General features: G+C 40.2%; 1 protein-coding gene across 2 annotated transcripts in view; it reads right to left on the reverse strand.

The window, feature by feature from the left end:
- Positions 1–21,611, reverse strand: part of METTL21C (methyltransferase 21C, AARS1 lysine) — a 53,489-nt gene that overhangs the window by 14,078 nt on the left and 17,800 nt on the right. The window contains exons 1-2 of one of the 2 annotated variants that reach the window (XM_034418027.3): positions 17,986–18,094; positions 1,777–1,964 (exon numbers count right to left, since the gene is read on the reverse strand). The gene's annotated coding sequence lies outside the window, so the exon portion shown is untranslated. Of the gene's footprint in view, positions 1–1,776; positions 1,965–17,985; positions 18,095–21,611 lie in introns of those variants that run through there. The other variant, XM_060686582.2, reaches the window with a different exon arrangement.

Consider the following 21,611-nt stretch of genomic DNA (forward strand, 5'->3'; position numbering starts at 1 on the left):
CTCTTCAGTAACCAGACTATATTTCAGATACAGGTTTGCCCTCAAGTTACAACAGTTCGTTTAGTGACCGTTCAAAGTTACAACGGCACTGAAGAATGTGACTTATGACCGTTTTTCACAGTCATACGACCTTTGAAGCATCCCCATGATCATGTGATCAAAATATCAGTTGCTTGGCCGCTGGTTCATATTTATTTATTTATTTATTTATTTATTTATTTATTTATTTATTTAATAAAATTTGTATGCCGCCCTATCTCCAAGGACTCAGGGCGGCTCACAACAACCCTTGTTATGTCCTAAGGTTGCGTAATCCCCTTCTGCAATCTTCTGACAAGCAAAATCAATGGGGAAGCCAAGTTCACTAAACAACCGGATTACAAATTTATCAACTGCATTGATTCACTTAACACCCGTGGCAAGAAAAGTCGTAAAATGGGGCAAAACTCACTTAACAAATGTCTCACTTAACAACAGAAACTTTGGGCTCAATTGTGGCCGTAAGTCAAGGACTACCTATATATGTGTGAACTGTCTGATCTTTATGTTTGGCGAAGCTATTAATTAATCATATCCAAATACTCTTAAATGCCTTATAAAACATTATAATGTTGTTAATTCAAACTAATAAGGTAATTGCTATTTAGCAAAAAACAAGTGCTTTCCATCCAGCTTTCCACTTCATTTTTAATTTTAAATCCTAAAATGTAAGAATAATTTAAATATGATACCCACTAGATGTCCTCAAAAGCTTATGCCAGGGAAAAGAAATATGTCATATTCAAAACATGCATACATTACAAGTGTAATAGGGACAGTCCCTCGTGATCATCATTCAAAGCTTTCACATGCTGTTTTATATTCTAAGTAAGGCACAAATCGTTAATCAGACTAAGGGTAGAGATTTCTATTTCATTTTCATATTTAAAATTGCCAAATGCAGTTTTAATGTACGATCCATATTAGTGATTTTCCACAGAGACATACTAGAGAACCTGAAGGTAAGTAAAGAAGTCACAAACTTTGTTAAAAACTTCCTGGGAGGGGTGAGGTTAAAATTGCCATGAAAATATAACAAGTCAATTGACAAGCCCTCACTTTTCAACTTTTGTTGCATTAGTGGCATGGATACAAAACAAAAGTATACGAATGGAATTTACACACTGGAAAGTTTGAGCGAGCCTCCTGTAAAATGAATGGGAGCTGCTTACGAGAAACTGTGAGGAAGGAATTTCACAAGGGAAATTATCCAGAGATTGCGCCCTCAACTCCAGTCATCAGTCCTGAATTCTGATTGCTTTTTTCATTTACTTTTATTTCCCTTTTACAACTGTCATGCATTCATACATACTAAAGCCAAATAACAGCTCTATCTCACATATTTATTATTGCATAAGCTTTTGTCATTCATAATACATTTCATTAAAATAAAAAAGTTTGTTTTGTCCTGCCTTTTGAAAGTTTTTTTCCCCCGGAGATTGACTCACTGCTCAACAAAAATTCATCCTCCATACATCTTTTCAAAGTTAAGGGGTTGTTGTTTTTTTCTTTTCAGATTCAGAAGTCTCCCTTAAAAGTTACGCGTCTAGCTGTGATTAATATACTACTGGTTGGTTGTACATCTTGATTGACCTAACAACCACCTGTTGTGCCCTGTATCCAAGATATGTATTAAAAATAAACCTGAAGTTTAAAATGTCCATCCCATATGTCTCAGCACATTCATTTCTCCTTTTACTTGCAGAAAAAATAAATAAATCTAGCATTAAAATTTACCTGGAAAGCGAATTAATCCAGATGTCAAAGATCCAAATTCTTAGCTGGGAGATTTCAAGTAGTCCAGTGCCTTTTTATAGTAAAGGTGTGCTGTAAGATCTTGACTGAGGCAAAGGAGGTGGGGCCATTCTCCAGTCCATTTAGGGATTTTAAAAAACCCCACAGACAATCGTAGTTTTGATTACCATCTGGTATGTAAAAACAAGAGGGAATAAACTTATCTTATAATTGTAATTAGAAATTGATATGACGATAAGAATTGAAACATGTTGCAGACAACACACAAGGAGCGTAAAATGAAACCAGCAGCACAAGTCTTTTAGGAGCTAGCCTGAAATTAAGTCATAAACTGAGCTTCTCTAGCTCATAATTCTGTCTGCTGTCCAGAGGCTCAAAATTATTAATTTGAATGTAGGTAAAGTACATGACGTGTAAGTAACACCTTTCCCATTACAAATCCATCAGCTGGTGAGTGTTCATTAATTCTTTTGTTTGTTTTGATGTCAACCATCTTAGGTAAACTTTTGGTATCTCATTAATTCCCAAATAATATGAAACCCCCAAAATAAATTAGCAGTAGAATGTACATTAAAATCATCCCATTAAAAAGTTGGAAGGTAGTTTGATGTGAGATTGGGGGGGAATATAAATTTGATAAATAAATATATATATAAATACTTCCCTTTATATGACAGCATCTTTTTGGAGTGGGATTCGTTACAAAAGTCTGAGAGTTGGCATAACATTCAACCAATATTTGATCTTGATTGGGTGAGTGTCGAAATCCCACTTTCAGGTAGAAAAGTTGTATGTAGAGTATGGATGTCTAAATGAAACCTGAACCAGTCCTGCCAAAGTGATGCTTTGCATTTGAATTAACAAAGAAGCCACATCTTTTTTTTCCCAGTTGTTATTTATTTATTTATTTATTTATTTATTTATTAAATTTATATACCGTCCTATTCCTGAGGGACTCAGGGCGGTGAACAGCGAACGATAAAAATACATGTAATACAAACATTAAAAAAAAAAAAACCAATTAAAATATACTAAACACTCTGGTCCTAGATAATTCAAGACATCCCAGTTTAAAATAAAATCAAAAGCAATATAAAGGGAAAGTTAGGCCAGGCCGGCCTGCTGAAACAGGAATGTTTTGAGGGCACGGCAGAAAGTGCGTAGATCCGGGATATTATGTTATGTGGTGCATCCCATTTGGCTTTCTTCATGAAACTGTGTATGTACAGCTATCATCACTCACTGGGACAGTCGTTTGTGTACAGTCCCTTGGTAAGCCACTTCTAATAGAAGCTTCAAAGCCTTTTCATTTAAAAGCACCATCCAAATAGCAAATATTTCCATCCAAAAGTCCTTAAAATTCCATCCAAAAGTCTTCTAGCAGATATTTTCCCCACTGTATTTCAATGAAGCATCTAAAGACACATTAGTCAACATCTTTACTCTTCCAGACAAGACTTGTTTGAGGGTACAAAGTTCCCTGACAGAACTCCAAGTTCCACAAACGGACGGCTCTTCCTGCTTACACAAATAAAGCAATATATCATTTCTCTGCAACTTTGCCCTTTTGGACAATACATGAAACATCACAATGGGTTTATTGCTATGCATGCATTATGTAATGGTTGCATGATAAGAAAGACTTTCGGCTTTTGTCAAGCTCATTCATTTGAGGCACACATAACACACATACAGTACATACCACTGTAAGCATTGCGATCTTGGGCATCTGTGAATGGGCAAAAAAACCTGCTGTTTTTGAATGTGTCCTGATATTGCATACCAATAAAACAATAGAATAGAATTCTTTATTGGCCAAGTGTGATTGAACACACAAGAAATTTGTCTCAGGTGCATAAACTCTCAGTGTACATACAAGCAACAAATGATAAACCGTGATCATAATCATAAAATACAATAATCATAAATCATAAGATACAACACTCAGTGATTGTCATAGGACAGTGAGGGCTAACCTTTTTGCCGTCAGGTGCCAAAGTGCCTACACCCATAATTCAATGTGCCCTGCCCCCCTGTGTATGCATACATGATCCCCCTGCGCTCCCCCCACTTTTGGCACGTGATAGCACGGTGGGCCCTGTAGGCCTGCTTTTTGCCCACCCCAGGCTCCAGAGGCGTTCTTGGAGCCTGGGGAGGATAAAAACAGCCTTCCCCACACCCCCGGAGGCCCTCCAGAGGCCGGAAATGGCCTGTTTCCTGACTTCCGGTGGGCCTGAAAGGCCCAAAAATCAGCTGGAGGGCGCATGCATGCATGCTGGAGCTAAGCTAGGGCAACATTCGCGTGCCCACAGATATGGCTCTGTGTGCCACCTGTGCCATAGGTTCGCCATCACAGTCATAGGATAGTAAATAAGCAATCAACATCAATCATAACAGGACACTAAATAAAAGCAATCGATATAAATCATGAGATACAAACAACAAAGTTGTAGTCATAAGAAGCTAAGGAAATAGGTAATAGGAAAGATGAGAAGGACAACAGTAATAGTAATACGGCAGTACTAGGTGGTTTGACATCCCAGGACATAAGACAGTGTTGTGGGAATTAGTTTTTCAGCAGAATGATAGCATGCGGGGGGAAACTGTCTTTGTGTATGGTTGTTTTGGCATGCAATGCCCTGTAGCGGGTAAAATAAAGATGAATAAAGACGAAGGGCAGGGTTTGCATGTGTTCTGTCCCCGTCTCACACACGCACACAAACAGATATCCAGGGGTTAAATAAAACTGGCAGACAACAAATTCTTTTGATAAGAGGATTCGGAGCAACCCAGTAGCTGCTTGCCAAGAACTTTATCCATAAAGGGAGGGGTTGTTCCTCCGACAGATAAAGCCAAACAAGATACACACAGTTCAAGAATTGTCAAGTCCAGTCCGTATTAATTCCAAGGCAGATATCGTTGTTGCAAAGATACAATGTGACTCGCTAGTAGTAAGTTTTGTCTGTCACAGAGTCTGAATGGCCACCTCACCCCCTTATATCCCCTGTGGGGTGTGGTCCAGTGACTCAGCTTAATCTCTGGCACGCCTCCTTTTCTGCTGCGTGCACTTGTCTCTCCGACACTGGCGTGGATCCAGCCAAGACTTATCTCCGTCACTGTCCAACTGTGAGGAGATACCTGGCTCCTGGCCAATCTCTCCTCCCTCGGGAGACACCTGAGGCATTGCCAGAGAGGAGGGTCCTGGAGAGGGAGGTCTGGCCAACTCCTCTCCTTCATGTTCGGAGCCTTAAAGGGTCACTCATTAAAAAAATAAATGAAATCCTGAAATCCAACCTACACATTAAGCCTGTCAATCTGAATTTGGTTCTCCTGCAGAAAGTTGATCCTTTGCTTCTACAGATCCACTCTACTGCTGTGCTTTCTTAAGGAGAAAAAGATTTAATTGAAATTAAATGAACCCGGCCACCTTTTCCTCATGGGCAAGTGGACAAAATAAACTGTAAGCCAAACAAATCCTTGGTGTTGATACTTCTATTCTTCACCATAAATTATACCTTTCATAATTTTTCTGTGTTGTTCGAGAGAAATAATTCTGCCAAATAGTACCTGTCTTGAAGTCAGGGGCCTGTGCTTTCCTGAGGATTAGATCAGTGGTCCCCAACCTTTTCAGCTTGGCAGCCCGGCTGGGATGGAGAAGAGGGGAACTGGGAGATTTGCGCAAGCAGTGGGTCAGCGCGAACACGCGGTTCAACTTGTGTGACTTGATTTGCGTGCGCGTGTGTGCATGCGCAGGCCCGCTACTTGCACAGATTGAGCTGTGTGTGTACATGCACCAGCCTGCTGCTCGCACGGCCCAGTTCTAAATAGGCCACAGCTCAGAAGTGGTCAGCAGCCCAGGGGTTCGGACAAGAGGTGGTATTCAGCCAGTTCGGGCGAACCAGGAGCAGTGATAAAAGGTGGGTGCGCCCACCCACCCTAGCTCCAAGTCGTGCTATATAGGCACACTTTTGAGGCTGGGTGCATGTGTGGAAGGCGGAAGGCTGGGTGCATGCGAGGAGAGCATGCACATGCGTGACGTGAGCATGCATGCACGTGGTGAACCGGTGATAAAGGTAAGTGAACCCCACCCCTGGTTCGGACCTCTGGATTATATTACTATGTATCAATAACTGTGAGAGAGACTGTTCTCCATGAGCAACACTGGGAACCATTTTGGGATTCTTCAGGGAATTATTGCATTCTTGGTGCTCTCTGATCTTGATTGTTTTGCTAATAACATGGATGACATTATTTACCTTAGTAATGAAACTTCTACAGGAGAACATCTGGACTCAAAGAACCCAACAATTCAACCTTGAGCTATGTATTTTGTTTACTACTGAAATCTGCAATAAACTTACAAAGGAATTCATATCCGAGTAAAACTCACATTCTTGAACCCAATGATATCTCTCCATCCTTCAAAGATCTGCAGCTGATTTTGGTATGTCCCTCTGGGTTAGAATGGAGAAAGCTGAGGAAATAATTCCAGGTTATGCAGCCAACAGAGAAAACAGTTCTCCCCATTACAATGAAATCATTGCTCCTCCCATATTTCATTATATGAGTTACTAACAAGCCAAGCTGGAAATCCCTCCAGTAAACGTGAAGCTACCTAAGAAAATCAACTGACATATTTTACTCTCAGGATTTTAAGAAAATAATATTAAACTAAGCAAAGTCTTGTGTTAATGTTTAGAAAAACGTTTGTTTTTGTGATGCATATTTTATCAGAGGTAATGACAGAAGAATCTGAGGGGAAAATGCCTTAAGGGGCTTAACTCAGATCTTGGCAAACCTTACATTGTCAAGTTATTTGTACACGAAGCAAGTATTACAGCATGAGCATCATATGCTAGGAATGAAGCAGACAACAGTTATGTGTTCTGGAAAATAATAGCAATCCTCATGGAGCTTTAAAGCTTTCCCTGTAGTCTCTCCTAAGGATGATCAGAGGAATTGTTTGAGTATTATCATGCCATGTTTTACAACACATCCCTTTGAAGATCCAAAATGAAATGCCCTGTGTTAAATTGGCCTTGTTCCCCACTAAAGGATATAGAATTACATCCCAAATCTACTTCAGTTAAAAATTTGCCATTAAAAAATACATTGCTGAAGAGAGTCCATGACAATCTCCTGCGGCCAATTCGACCACAGACAACCTGCCATTGCCAATTCAGCATGGCCAACTCTCCAAAGGACAACTTGCTGCGGGACAAGAGTTATACTAATATCCAAGAAATGGTGGAATAGAATCATTAAAGAAAGGATGCAAAGGAGAAACAGAATGAAATGCGCATGGCAAAAACTTAGTTTTTTAATTTATTTTAAATAATTAAATAGAATTGTTAGATTGTCTCACAGTGAGTTATCCTGGTGAAAGTTGGCTGTGGAGAGTTGTTCCATGGTGAGCTGGCTATGGTAAGGTTGGCCATAGCAAGTTGTCTCATTCCATGCTGAAGATGGCTATGGCAAGCCATTTCTGTTTTGTTGCTAAGAAATTACATAAGACTAAATTTGAAACCATTAAGGCTCATGCTACACTACGGTAGAAGACGACTTGTTTGAATAATGTAAATTTAATATATGAGCACTATTTCCTTATATAGATTATTTTCCTTTATCTATTGTGTCCCTAAGGTCAAATTTTTGGCATTCATGTCTTGGAATCTGAATTATATCCTTTTGTGTTCCAGAATATCATAACAGTTGGCAACGCCTAGCAGAATTGGACCAATCTCAAAAACAGCTATTCCTATCTGAATAATACTTGGATGGGAGGTCCTTGAAATCTCAAAGCCCTATATTAGAACTGGGAAGTGGCCCAAGGGAGACTTCAATCTCACCTTTTACTTCTAGATATATCATGCATCCTGTGAATAATAACAATGATGGTGATGATGATCATGATTTTAAAAGAGCCTTGGTAGTACAGTGGTCTAAGGCACCCTGTTATTAAGCTGGTTATTAAGACCAGATGCCTGCAATTACTGCAGGTTCGAATCTCGCCAAGGCTCAAGGTTGACCCAGCCTTCCATCCTTTCTAAGGTAGGTAAATTGAGGACCCAGTTTGTGGGGGCAATAAGCTGACTTTGTACAAATATACAAAAGGATGAAGGCTATTGCTTAGCGCATTGTAAGCTGCTCTGAGTCTCCGGAGAAGGGCGGCATATAAATCAAATTTTTAAAAAAAATTGTTAGGCAACTAGAGCTGGGAACTGCAAAGTTATTAAAGGAAATTGCCCCCAAAAAAGGACATTCAAAAGAAATCAAAAAGTGATGAAATGGTATTATGAATCAGAACCATAGACACATGGTATCCAGAAATGAATATAAAAAAATTAAGAAAATACAATTTCAGATACAGGTAGTCCTTGAGCTCACTCCATCTCATGGAGCTAGGCTCAAACCTTTGGAGTGCAGATCATTTCTGGTTGGCAGTTCCAGAGTCATTAAGCCATTGGATCATCATGTCATCCTCTCACCACTGAATTTCATTTTGTTAGATAGGGCCCGATATTCAAGTCTGGTGAGATCCTTCTGGATCTTGAGCCTATCTTCTGGGATGTTGGCTATTCGTGCCAGCTTGGTGTTGTCTGCAAATTTGACGAGTACCCCTTCTATCCTCTCCTCTAAGTTGCTTATGAAAATGTTGAAAAGTACTGAGCTAAGACGGAACTTTGGGGTACCCCACTGCGTATTTCCCTCTATGTACATATAGTTCTATTAAGGACTACACATTGAGTGCAGTTGGTCAGCCAGTTACAAATCCATTTGGTGATGATGCTGTCTATCCCAATATGTTGTGGTCTATTTTGTGAAATGCCTTACTCCAAATATCCAAATACTCCAAATCCAAATATACTATTTCCACAGCATTTTGCTGATCCACTAATTTGATCAGTTTGTCAAAGAATGAAATAAGATTTGTTTGGCATGTTTTTCACAAACCCACATTAATTCCTGGTTATAACCTTGCTTGCTCCCACGTGTTCGTAGATCTGTTGCTTGATTATCTTTCCAGGATCTTCCCAGGTATTGATGTCAGGCTGATTGGTTTGTAGTTTTCTGGATCCCTCTTCTTTTCCTTTTCTAAAGATGGGAACCATGTCAGCTATTTTCCAGTCCTTTGGTATTTTCCCAGTGCTCCAGGATTTTTGAAAGCTATGGTACAGTGGTTCTGAGATAGTATCTGCCAGCTCCTTCAGAATTCTGGGGTATAATCCATCTGGTCCTGGTGATTTAAACTCATCTAGAGTGGACAGGTGTTCTCTTACCATTCTCTTACCATTTTCTTACCATTTATTCCTAGGCTGTCATTTACACTTCTGTTTTTGGTAGGTTGTGCTATTTTTTCCCCTTTTGCATGAAGACAGATGCAAAGAATGAATTAAGCAGTTCTGCTTTCTCCCTGCTGCCCATCACTTCCTTGCCACCTTCTCCCATTTGTGGACCGATTGTTTCCTTGACCATTTTCTTGTTTTTTTACATTTTGAAAGAAATATTTTTATTATTATTTTTTGCATTTGTTGCAAGTCTTGGTTCATTCCGAGCCTTTCGTGACTTCATCTTTGCAGATTCAGGGTATATGCTGGTATTCTGCCTTAGTCTTTCCATTGTTTTTATACTTGTCCTTTTTTGTCTTTCAGTTTATCAGACAATTCTTTATGCAACCATGCTAGTTTCTTCTTGGATTTCTTTCTTTCTTTTTTTTTTTTTTCAGTTGTAAAAACTGGACTGGGCTTTTATAATCATCTTTTTCAGAGTTTTCCAAGCTTCTTGGGTTGTTTTCCCCTTGAAGATTTTCATCCAGGGAATCCTTCCCAAGTTTTCTCTTGGAAAGTTTGTTGAAATCAGCTATTTTAAAGTCGAAGACACTAGTTTGATTTTCTTCTATTGCTTGTATCTGTGTTATATTGAATTCTAATATGACACGGTCACTCTCCCCCAAAGTTCCTGCAATTTCAATCCCCTCTATCATTTCTTCTCTGTCAGTAAGAACTAAGTCCGGTATAACTGACCTTCTAGTTCTCTCCTCCATCTTTTGGAATGATAAAATAGCCAGCTAGGCTCTTCAGGAACCTATTTGATCTCCCACGTGATGCAGTTTTTCTCCCAATTGATGTCAGGGTGCCTTTATGATGTTATGTGCGCCTTTAAGACAGTGTTGACTCCTGTGATTGTCTGGACTAGTCCCTTCAGTTTTCTTGGCAAAATTTTGGGAAGTGGTTCACCATGGCCGCCTTCCTAGGGCTAAGAGAGAGTGACTGGTCAAGGTCACTTAGCTGGCTTTATGCCTAAAATGAGACTAGAACTCGGTCTCCTGATTTCTAGACTGGTATTTTAACCACTACACCAAACTGATTATTCTATAAGGTGATAAGTAAGCACTATTGTAAGAGGATACAGTAATCTCCAGATCAAATTTAACATTCCCTAAATTAGGATGTTGTGGATTACAAAGGTAGTCAAATCCATTTAGAACATATTAAGGTGGGTTATTTATATCTGAATAGGGATTATGGAAGACTATGGCTAATTTGAAATGTTGGATATTAACAATTGATTTAAATGCCATTCTTTACTCTGCTGTGTAAAGAGATTTAGAGATGACCTTGGCATGAAAGAATCATTGCAGAGGTACATAGGCGAGAAGGTGAGATGAGAAATAAATTAAAAATAAATTAAAAATAACTTTTCTTTTGTTAGTATAGTAGGAGACAGGGAAAAAATCCTCAAGCATTTTCAAGATTCAGTTATTATATTCTACTATAATACAGCACCATTTTGGAATCTCTGCAATGTCTGTCTCTTGACTTGGCCTACCTTGAAAGATTGACATGTTGGCATGCCAACAAAGAGATGTTATACTGGATTTTTTAATTTATTCTTATAATGTTGCATGTGCTAGATTTCAGATCATCAGTCGGCTGGATACTGCAATGTCAACGCTGTGACATGGAGAAAAACCAATAAACAAGCCATATTACCAAAGCTTAAGTATTAAAGCATTAAAGTTTCCTGAAATATTGCCAGTGTTGTGGATTGAAGTCTGCTGCTCATCAAATGCAATTCCTTATTTAGGCTTGTGGATTAGGAGTCTAGACTATTGAGTCCGCATGACTCCATACATTCTCTCCTATTGATAAATATAAAGCCCAGAATAAACATTTGAGTAGATGTTTATCTATGGAATTACCTGACCGTATTATGCCATATCATCAAATAATGCCCATTGTAGACCAAGGGAATCATGCAGTCGACTTCAACTTATCTATTTTTGGTATGAATCATTAGGATATGAATCATTAGGAAGAAAAGTCGCTGAATACCTGTAGTTCAGGTGGTGAAATTTTTTTCAAACTTTGTTGACGAGGTCAGAACTGAGCTGCTCATTACAGTAAGCCTGTAGAATTAACATTCATAAAGGCCAATAGTATTTCATTTCAATAATGTACAACCAAACAATGTACAAAAATGCTCATCTCAAGGGAAAGCTTATTAGCTGAATGTCAATAGAAGACTGGACCTCAGCCAGAAAGGGGGGAGATAATGCATGGGGGGGTGTTTACAACAACTCGCCACAGCCAACTCTCCATGGTCAACTCACTGCAGTCAACTCATCATGGCCAACTCGCCATAAGACAATTTGCCATGGCCAGTTCACCAAGGGAAAACTCGCTGCGGGACAAGAGTTACCCTAATATCGAAGAAATAGTTTCATTAAAGAAATAGAATCATTAAAGAAAGGATGCCAAAAGAGGGACAAAATGAAAGGTGAACGACAAAAATCAAAATAATTTTTTAACTATTTTAAATAATTATATTGAATTGTTGAATTGTCCTGCAGCGAGTTCTCCTGTGGCAAGTTGGCCATGGCAAGTTGTCCCACGGCCAGAGGGCCATGTTGAGTTGGCCATGATGAATTGGCTGTGGCGAGTTGACCATAGCAAGTAGGCTGCGGCAAGTTGTCCAGTGGTGGGATTCAAATTTTTTTTACTACCGGTTCTGTGGACGTGGCTTGGTGGACATGGCAGGGGAAGGATACTGTAAAATCTCCATTCCCTCCCTATTCCAGGGGAAAGTTACTGCAAAATCCCCATTTCCTCCCGATCAGCTGGGACTCGGGAGGCAGAGAATAGATGGGGGCAGGGCCAGTCAGAGGTGATATTTCTCCGAACTACTCAAAATGTCTGCTACTGGTTCTCCAGAACTGGTCAGAACCTGCTGAATACCACCTCTGAAGTTGTCCCATTCAAATGTGCATACTTTTTTCACATGTTTTCTCTCTTTTTCTTGTAAGCACTCAGTACTAGATTTTGGGGAGGTGGATTCTAAAGTGTAAAAAAAAGTGGGCACTCTTTGGCTGAGTGGAGGCTACATTTCATGGTTTAAGGGGTCTGAAGCCTGCAATAGACAGGACAACAACACAAAGTGAGTATCTTAGGATGTTCCAGAAGCCCAATCTTACCCAAGGATCTCAAGTTCTCATCACCATCTAAATTCTAGTGATAGGGTCTCCAAGATCAAACTAGGAGATGTAGACCATGGTGCTAAAGAGCAAAGTTCTGAGAAATAAAAATGACTTCTAGCCACAAATTAGCAATGATGTCATTCTTAGCCAAATTAGCATTTTTAAAAGAAGTGCTATTAATATCATATCTTCAGCAGACTGAATTGCTGTGATGGAGTTGCTATTTTATTTATCTAGGGATTTAAAAAGAAGGAAAGAACTGGAAGGACCTCATTCAATTATTTTATTAATCCATGCATGAAAGCGCCTTCTCAGCAGAGATTGGAACGGAGGGAGAGAAATTGGGGAAGTCTTCTCAGCTTCTACTGAGACATGATCCTCCAGGAACCAAAATACACCCTAAATCATAGACTAGTTATTTTCCTGGCAAACAGAATGTTGTAGAGAACAGTCAGCTGTCATTTCCAGGCCTTCTAAAGACTTCTCCTATGCAATGAAGTCAGCCTAGTGCAGTGATGGCTAACCTTTTTGCCGTCACATGCCAAAAACGGGGGGAAGCGCGGGGGGGTCATGCACGTGTGTGCCCACACCCATAATTCAATGCGCTTTGCCCCTTCCGTGCATGCACGTGCGACCGCCCACGCTCCCCCCGTTGGGCCCAGTAGGCCTGTTTTTCGCCCACCCCATGCTCCAGAGGCTTTCTTGGAGCCTGGGGAGGATGAAAACTGCCTTCCCCCTCCCCCCCCGGAGGCCCTCCGGAGGCCGGAAACAGCCCATTTGCTGACTTCCGGTGGGCCCAGAAGTCCCGAAAATCAGCTGGCCGGCGCATGCATGCACGCTGGAGCTGAGCTAGGGCAACGCTTGTGTGCCCACTGATATGACTCCGTGCGCCACCTGTGGCACATGTGCCATAGGTTTGCCATCACAGGCCTAGTGAATGTCTACCTGGAAATGGAATGTGAAGCTTTTGAAAATGGGAAGTGATGTTCTTAAACCTGACAGTTGTATCCTATTAAGGTTCCTTATAGAATCAGCACAAAAAGGGTTTTGAATATTTCTCTCTACCAGAACATAACATTTATTGCTTTAATTTAAGTATTGCAAAAAAAAAAAAAAAAAAGCTGTAAACAGATGGAGAAAAGGAAGAACTTGTTTGATGTGCTTTCCTTTTCACTCTCTCTGACTCTCTGGCCTGGAAATGATAGTTCACTGTTTTATACAATGTGGAACTAAACAATGGAAGTCAATATCTATGTCTGTTACGCTGCTCCTTTGATCCCATTATTTCTAATCTGGCAGAACACATCAATAGGGTATTTAAAGCCTATGGAAAGGGGGTCCGTTATCCCAACAGCTGTTTAAGCAGATGAAAGGGGAAAGTAAAAGTAATTAAATTATAGCACTGACATGGAAATTTAGAGACAGTAGCAAAGGTTCCACCAATTGACTTTAAGGATAAGGATTTAGCAGTGGTATGTGCTGGAATTTTCCAAATGCTTATCAATCATCTTATGTAGAGATTCCCCAACTAAGTGCCTCCTCAATGTGTTCAATCTCATAAATCCTGCTGGATCAAAACAATTGAAGGGCCCCAAATTTCCTAAGGCTTATCTGGGAAAACAAGCATATCCAAATAGATTTCCACTTGTAAAGACGATCTGCGAAGAAAAGTGTCTATCATAAAGGAGTATGACAAGGTTAGTAAAGGAAGAATTCAGGTTCTTTCACTTTATTCCTCTCTTACCCATTTATATGTGAACTTGTCAGAAAACTGTCCCGTCACATCTCATTTCAAAGCAAATGTAAAAATTTTCCAGTGCTGAATAACAGAGACGTGAGAGATCTTCTAGTCCAAATGCCTGCTCAAGCAAGCAGCCCTTATATCATGTCAGACAAATGGTTGTTCAGACTCTTTTTAAAAGCCTCCAGTGATGGAGCATCCACAAATTCTGAATGCAAGCTAGTTGATTGTTCTGAATGTCAGGATTTTTTCCCCTTAGTTCTAGGTTGCTTCTCTCCTTGATTGGTTCCCATCCATTACTTCTTAACTTGCCTCCTGGTGTTTTGGCAAATAGGTGGACTTCCTCTTCTTTGTGGAAGCCCCTCAAATATTGGAACACTGCTATTACGTCACCCCTAACCCTTCTTTTCCCTAGACTAGATATACCCAATTCCTGCAACCATTCAACATATGTTTTAGCCTCCAACCTCCTAATCATCTTTGTTGCTCTTGTCTGCACTCTTTTCAAATCTCAACATCTTTTTTTATATTGTGGTGACCAAAACTGGATGCGATATTCCAAATATGGTCTTATGAAGGCTTTGTATAGCAATACTAACACTTCACATGATCTTGATTTTATCCCTCTGTTAATGCAGTATAGGATTACATTGGCTTTTTGTGCAGCTGCAGCATCACTGCTGGCTCATATTTAAATGATGGTCCACTAAGACTCCAAGATCTCTCTCACAGTCACTGCTATTGAGCCACGTTTAACCTAATCTGTACCTGTATATTTGGTTTTTCTTGCCTAGGTGTAAAAACTTTTCTCTACACTAAATTTTGTTTTGATAGATAGAGCCCAGTGTTCTGTTGAGAGCCATCTGAAACTTGAGTCTAGGTTCTGGGGTGTTGGCTATTTCTGCAAGCTTGGTGCTCTCTGCAAATTTGATGAGTTCTCCTTCTATCCCTCACCTAAATCGTTTATGAAGATATTGAAGAATATTTGGCCTAAACCAGAAACTTAGGGTACCCTACTGCTTACTTCCCTCTAGATAGATGTAGTTCCATTAAGGACTACATGTTGAGTGCGGTTTGTCAGCCAGTTACAAATCCATGGTGGGTTGCCCCCGGTTCGCACCGGTTCTATAGAACCGGTAGTAAAACTGGTGGGAGGCTCCGCCCACTGACCCTGACGTCATCAAAACGCTTCTGCGCATGCGCAGAAGAGCACATGCACAAGTGAAGCAAGCATGCGCGGCCCCGTTGCGAATCGGTAGTAAAGGTAAGTAGAACCCACCCCTGATCTTATTGGTGATGCTATCTATCCCACGTTTTTCTAGCTTACCAAGAAAATTGATGTCCACTCTCCAGGCTTCAAAAGGCTGTGAAGTTATTTATTTAAAAGTACCTTAAAGCAGTTTAGCAATCATATTTAAGAACAGCCACATATTAAAACAATTAATATAAAATATAAATATGGAAGGGGAAGAGAAAGAAAAGGAATAGCTATCCTCTCTATCATTTATTTATTTATTTATTAATTAATTCATTCATTCATTCATTTTGTCAAACATGTACGAGATAACAGGTATAAGTATAAACATGGACATGAGCACATGAAATGAGTACAAATAAATGGGGATAGTAGGACAGGGACGGTAGGCACGCTGGTGCACTTATGCACACCCCCTTTACGGACCTCTTAGGAATGGGGTAAGGTCCACAGTAGACAGTTTAAGGTTGAAGCTATGGAGGTTTGAAGAAGTAACGACGGAGTCAGGTAGTGCATTCCAGGCATTGACCACTCTGTTGCTGAAGTCGTATATTCTGCAATCGAGTTTGGAGCGGTTTACCTTGAGCTTGTATCTATTGTTTGCCTGTGTATTATTGCAGTTGAAGCTGAAGTAGTCATTGACAGGTAGGACGTTATAGCAGACAATTTTGTGTACTATGCTTAGGTCAGACCGTAGGCGGCGTAGTTCAAGGTTGTCCAAGCCCAAAATTTCAAGCCTGATGGCATAAAGTATTCTATTGTGAGCAGAGGAGTGGAGGACTCTTCTTGTGAAATACCTCTGGACCTGCTCAATTGTATTAATGTCCATTATACAGTGTGGATTCCAGGCAGACGAGCTGTATTCGAGGATTGGTCTGGCAAAGGTTTTGTATGCCCTAGTTAGCATTACAGTGTTACCAGAGAAGAAGCTTTGCAAAATTCATGCATGTAGTAGTGAGAGAATTACAGTCAGTTGTGGGTTTGGAGAAAGGGAAACAGACATTCTGCCTTGAAATCTAAATTAGATTTGCTGCAGTTTATATATACTATATTGGAGCTGGTAAGAACGGAACTCAGTTGCTTGGCCTGCTGACATTGTGAGAATGGGCCAATCTGGACATGACTCACCACTGCAACATGTGAAAGTGTTCCGGAGTTTTCTAGTTTGTGCCTGATGCAAGCAACTCACTGTGCTAGAAAAAATTACATGATATAGTTGTAGTTCCCTGAAGATGAAGTGAGGAAGCCTAAAGCCACATCAATAAACAGTTTCTTTTCTTTGCATTGGAAATACGTAAAAACTCAACCTTTGATTTATAAAACAACTTTCCTTCAAGAGTAGTCAATATGCATCAGTTCTGCTTTGAACCAATTTCCCAATTTTTTTAAAAAAAGCAGTTAAGACAAAAACTGAATCTCATAAGCATAAATTACAGCTCTACCATACGGTCCTTCCCATGTTACACTGATTTCTTTCTTCTTTTTTTATCATTTAAAACTTATACGGATCAAAGCAGCACCTTTTTTTTTTACATTCAGTCTGCATTTCAACACACCATCTATTTCTAAACTTGTAAATGGAGATGTGTTGTATCATATCACGTCCCATTATGTTGTATCTACTACCTTGATGGCGAACCTATTGCATGAGTGCCATAGGTGGCACGTGGAGCCATATCAGTGGGCATGCGAGCTCAGCTCCGGCATGTATGCACGTACTGGCCAGCTGATTTTTGGGCCTTCTGGGTCCACCAGAAGTTGGGAAACAAGCTGTTTTTGGCCTCCAGAGGGCCTCCAGGGGGGTGGGGAAGGCTGTTTTCGCCCTCCCCAGGCTCCTAGAAAAGCTCTGGAGCCTGGGAAGGGTGAAAAACAGGCCTACCAGGCCCACTGTGCCATCATGTGCCAAAAGCGGGGGGAGCGCAGGGGGGGTCACACGTGCATGCGCGGGGGGCACTTAGAATTATGGGTGTGGGCACGCACACATGAAACCCCCCCACACTCACCCTGCTTTTGGCACGCGATGGCAAAAAGGTTCGCTATCATTTAACATATGATTTACCAAATTGTATAAACACTGTACCTCTGAAGGAGATAGAGATTGTATATTTTCTTTTTATTATGGAAAAATTCAATAAAGTATATTTAAAAAAAAAAAAAGGTTCGCTATCACTGATCTACTGTAAAGAAAATCTTACATTGCTATTCATTTGTCTCCCTTGTATAAATCCAGTTTGATCTTTATGAATCACTTGTTGCATAACTGACATTAATCTATTTGCCAAATTTTTTGCAAAGATCTTATAATCTGTATTAAGCAATGAAATGGGTCTGTAATTTTTAGGTTGACTATGATCTTGATCTTCTTTCGGGACCAGGGAAATAAAAGCTGTTCTCCAGGATAGTGGTACTTCTCCTCCCCGTTGTATTTTAACAAATAACTCCTTAAGAGGTTCTACCATTTCTAATTGAAATTTTTTATAATACACTGCTGTCAAATAAAAAGGGGAGTTAAAAGTTCAAGAGGGGGATAGGAGACTATTGATAATTAGCTTATGATTGTCAAATGTTATACCCTGTATTTTGCTCTGGGAAGGGGGGGGAGGGAGGGGAAGGGGGGTGTTGGAAGGGGAGGGGGAAGGGGAAATGTTTGTAAAAAATTTTAAAACTTTTCAATAAAAAAAAAAGAAAGAAAATCTAATTTTAGGAATGTCCACATACCCACACAGAAATCTTTAATAAAGACCAGATGAGAACAGCTCTTTCTCCTGATTCTTGAGACGGGACATGAAATATAACCAAGCCATCTCCAGACCAGTTTCTCAAGGCTGAGAAACTTATTTGCCAAGTATGAGCACGGAATATGAGACATCACAGGCTTGGAATGCAGTATCAAATTCATCATGCTAATAAGGTTGCCTTGCCTTTTTAGATGTCAACTTCCCAGCTCCACTTGAAGGAACTGATCATTTTGACACGTTATGGGCACACGCATATGGGCACACCCCTCTGCCTTGTTTTGCCAAGTAATTCTCTTTAAACTTAAGATACTAGCATGTGTATCTGGCAGATTACATAGCCATCAAAATTGTGTAAAGCCAGTGCAAAGCCTCCACGCAGCAGCCGTAAAGATCTCTCAAGGCGAGTCTGTCTCTTTAGGATTCACATTTCCAGAAAGATGAAGACATTTTTACATCTGCAATGGCCACTTGCAAAAAAAAAAAAAAAAAAACCTTACCTACTAAAGCAATATCTCATATGGTTTTCATTGTTTGTAAACTGCCTCAGACTTTGCATTGGCTTGACAAAATTTATGTGGGTCTGTATGTGTCAAAATGATAGGTCTAAGAATGTGAGGCAACCTAATACAGGTAGTTCTTGACTTACAACAGTTCATTCGGCTTTGAAAAATGTGACTTATGGCAACTTTTCATAGTTATGACCTTTGCAACATCTCCATGATCACATGATCAACATTCAGATGCTTGGCAACTGGTCCATACTTATAACTGTTGCAGCATCCTGAGGTAACTTGATCTTCTGACAAGCAAAGTCAAGGGGGAAGCCAGATTCTCTTAACAACCGGGTTACTAACTTATCAACTGCAGGGATTCACTTAATAACTGTGGCAAGAGCCTTGGTGGCGCAGCAGACTAAAGTGCTGTTAAGTAGCACCAGCTGCCTGCAATTACTGCAAGTTCAAATCTCACCAGGCTCAAGGTTGACTCAGCCTTCCATCCTTTCGAGGTAGGTAAAATGAGGACCCGGATTGTGGGGGCAATAAGCTGACTTTGTATAAAAAAGAACACCGCTTAGGGGGCCCCCGAAAGCCCTACTAAGCAGGTATATACAAAAGTATGAAGGCTATTGCTTAGCGCATTTTAAGCTGCCCTGAGTCTCCGGAGAAGGGCGGCATATAAATCGAACCAAGAAAGAAAGAAAGAAAGAAAGGAAGGAAGGAAGGAAGGAAGGAAGGAAGGAAGGAAGGAAGGAAGGAAGGAAGGTAGGTCATAAAACGGGGCCAAATTCACTTAACTGTCTTACTTAGCAACATCAATTTTGGGGTCAATTGTGGTTGCAAGTTGAGGACTACCTGTATTTCCTGACAGTTAGAATGATTCATCAGTGGAACAACTTGCCTCCTTTTTTTTTTTTTAATAAAGGTACTTATTTCCATGTATGGTGGATCTGTCCCAGGATAATTGAATTGTGGAAACTTATTCAGAGGTGGTTGTTAGAAATTACTGGATACAAATTACAATTGAAACCTGAACTTTACTTACTAAAGCTTAGGCCAGATAAAATAGGCACTAACAAATGGTATCTGATTGTCTATATTACAACTGCAGCAAGAATATGTCTTGCCCAAAATTGGAAGGGAAAAGACCTACTGTCTGAAGATTTGATTTTAGGGAAAATTATGGAATGTGCAGAAGCTGATAAGCTAACAAAAATTTTAAGAGATCAAAAAGATTCTGCATATTTCCAATGTTGGGACCTATGGTATGTTTGGTTGAATAACAGAATAAAAAGAGGACAATGTTAGATTAGTTTTTATTTCTCATTTGTATATTTGGACTGAAGGTAATGTATTGTGTAAGGTTCTCACCGCCATCTGGTTGTTGATAAATTTTCTGTTTGTATTTTTTTTAAAGAACAACTTGCCTCTTGAAGTTGTGAATGCTCCAACACTGGAAGTTTTTAAGAAGAGATTGGGCAACCATTTGTCTGAAAGGTTTCCTGCCTAAGCAGGAGGTTGGACTTGGAGACCTCCAAGGTCCCTTCCAACTCTGTTATTCCATTCGAAATAAGAAGTGAAATACCACTTGTTCAAATCATTCTCTTAAATATATTCTATATACATTTGCCTGAACCACTCTAGCAGCAAAGCCAGTGGTGGGTTTCAAAATTTTTTACTACTGGTTCTGTGGATGTGGCTTGGTGGGCGTGGCAGGGCTTGGTGGGCGTGGCTTGGTGGGCATGGCAGGGGAAGGATACTGTAAAATCTCCATTCCCTCCCAATCCAGGGGAAAGTTACTGCAAAATCCCCATTTCCTCCTGATCAGCTGGGACTTGGGAGGCAGAGAATAGATGGGGATGGGGCCAGTCAGAATTTTTTACTACCGGTTCTCCGAACTACTCAATATTTCCGCTACCGGTTCTCCAGAACTGGTCAGAACCTGCTGAAACCCACCTCTGAGCAAAGCGTTTATTGCCTTATTCTTCTGTTTCTTTTTAGAGGTCCTTGAATGATAAAGCCCAAAGAAGGACAGAATGTTAATACTTTTGCAGTGAGAGGCATTTACTTGAGGGCTGTTTATTGCTCTAGTATCATGAGTAGTCTCAGGCAGCTGAGAATGATGTTGGCTCTTTGAACTGCAGATCCTTGTAAACTTATGGAGGCACGCAGTAGCCCAGGCCAAAGCAAGCATGAAACAAATACCCTTCTCTCTTCTTCACTTTCTCCTTGGCAGAAGACCAATGACTGCAAACCACCAGTTGCCAATGAAGGTAGGTGGTTGTTGTTTTTTGTCCAAATAGACTGGTTTGAAATGGAAGCCGGCTGAGATACACCCTCTCCTGAATAGGTAAGATGGTAAAGGGGAAGGGCTCGCTTGAGTTCGGGAGGCAAAGGAAAGTGAGAATTCCCTTCAATGGGGAAATAGGATTCCTACAGCTCAATGTTTCAAAGCTTAGCAAAAGAAAATACTAAGCAATTGGCTTAGCATTTCTTACTGCTCACATCACAAGATCCTAGGTTTTTATTGAGCTCAGATTGCAACCTGACCCTTTCCACTTCCTCTTAAGAATCACTTGATGGAACAGATATCCTGTCCTTGAGGAAGACGAAACTATATTAAGAACTGAAGTCTTTTGCCTCTTTTCATTCTGATCCTCTATTATTTTCTCTTCCCTTTGATTTGAACAAATTTAAAGAGAGACCTTTGGATCACCTCAATATCCTTCACTGAACCGAAGGATTGCCAAGGCAATTTGCTTGTAACAACTGATGGAAGCAAACCAGGATCTGTTCTACCAATGATACGAACGATTTCGCATTACCTTCAACCTATGGAAAAATAATAATTGTGAATATTCCATAATTTGGAATTAATCTGAGAAGTGATTTACCCCTTCAGCAGAAGCTGTACAGGTAATCCTCGATTTACAACAGTTCGTTTAGTGACCATTAAAAGTTACAACGGCAGTGAAAAATGTGACTTATGACTGTTTTTCAGATGCTACCTTTGTGGCATCTCCAGGATCATGCGATCAAAATTCAGATGCTTGGCAACTGGTTCAAATTTATGACCATCGCATGATTCCAGGATTCCAGGATCATGTGA

The sequence above is a fragment of the Pantherophis guttatus genome, chromosome 5, assembly GCF_059756535.1.
Source record: "Pantherophis guttatus breed Tessera chromosome 5, ASM5975653v1, whole genome shotgun sequence".
Classification (NCBI taxonomy): domain Eukaryota; kingdom Metazoa; phylum Chordata; class Lepidosauria; order Squamata; family Colubridae; genus Pantherophis; species Pantherophis guttatus.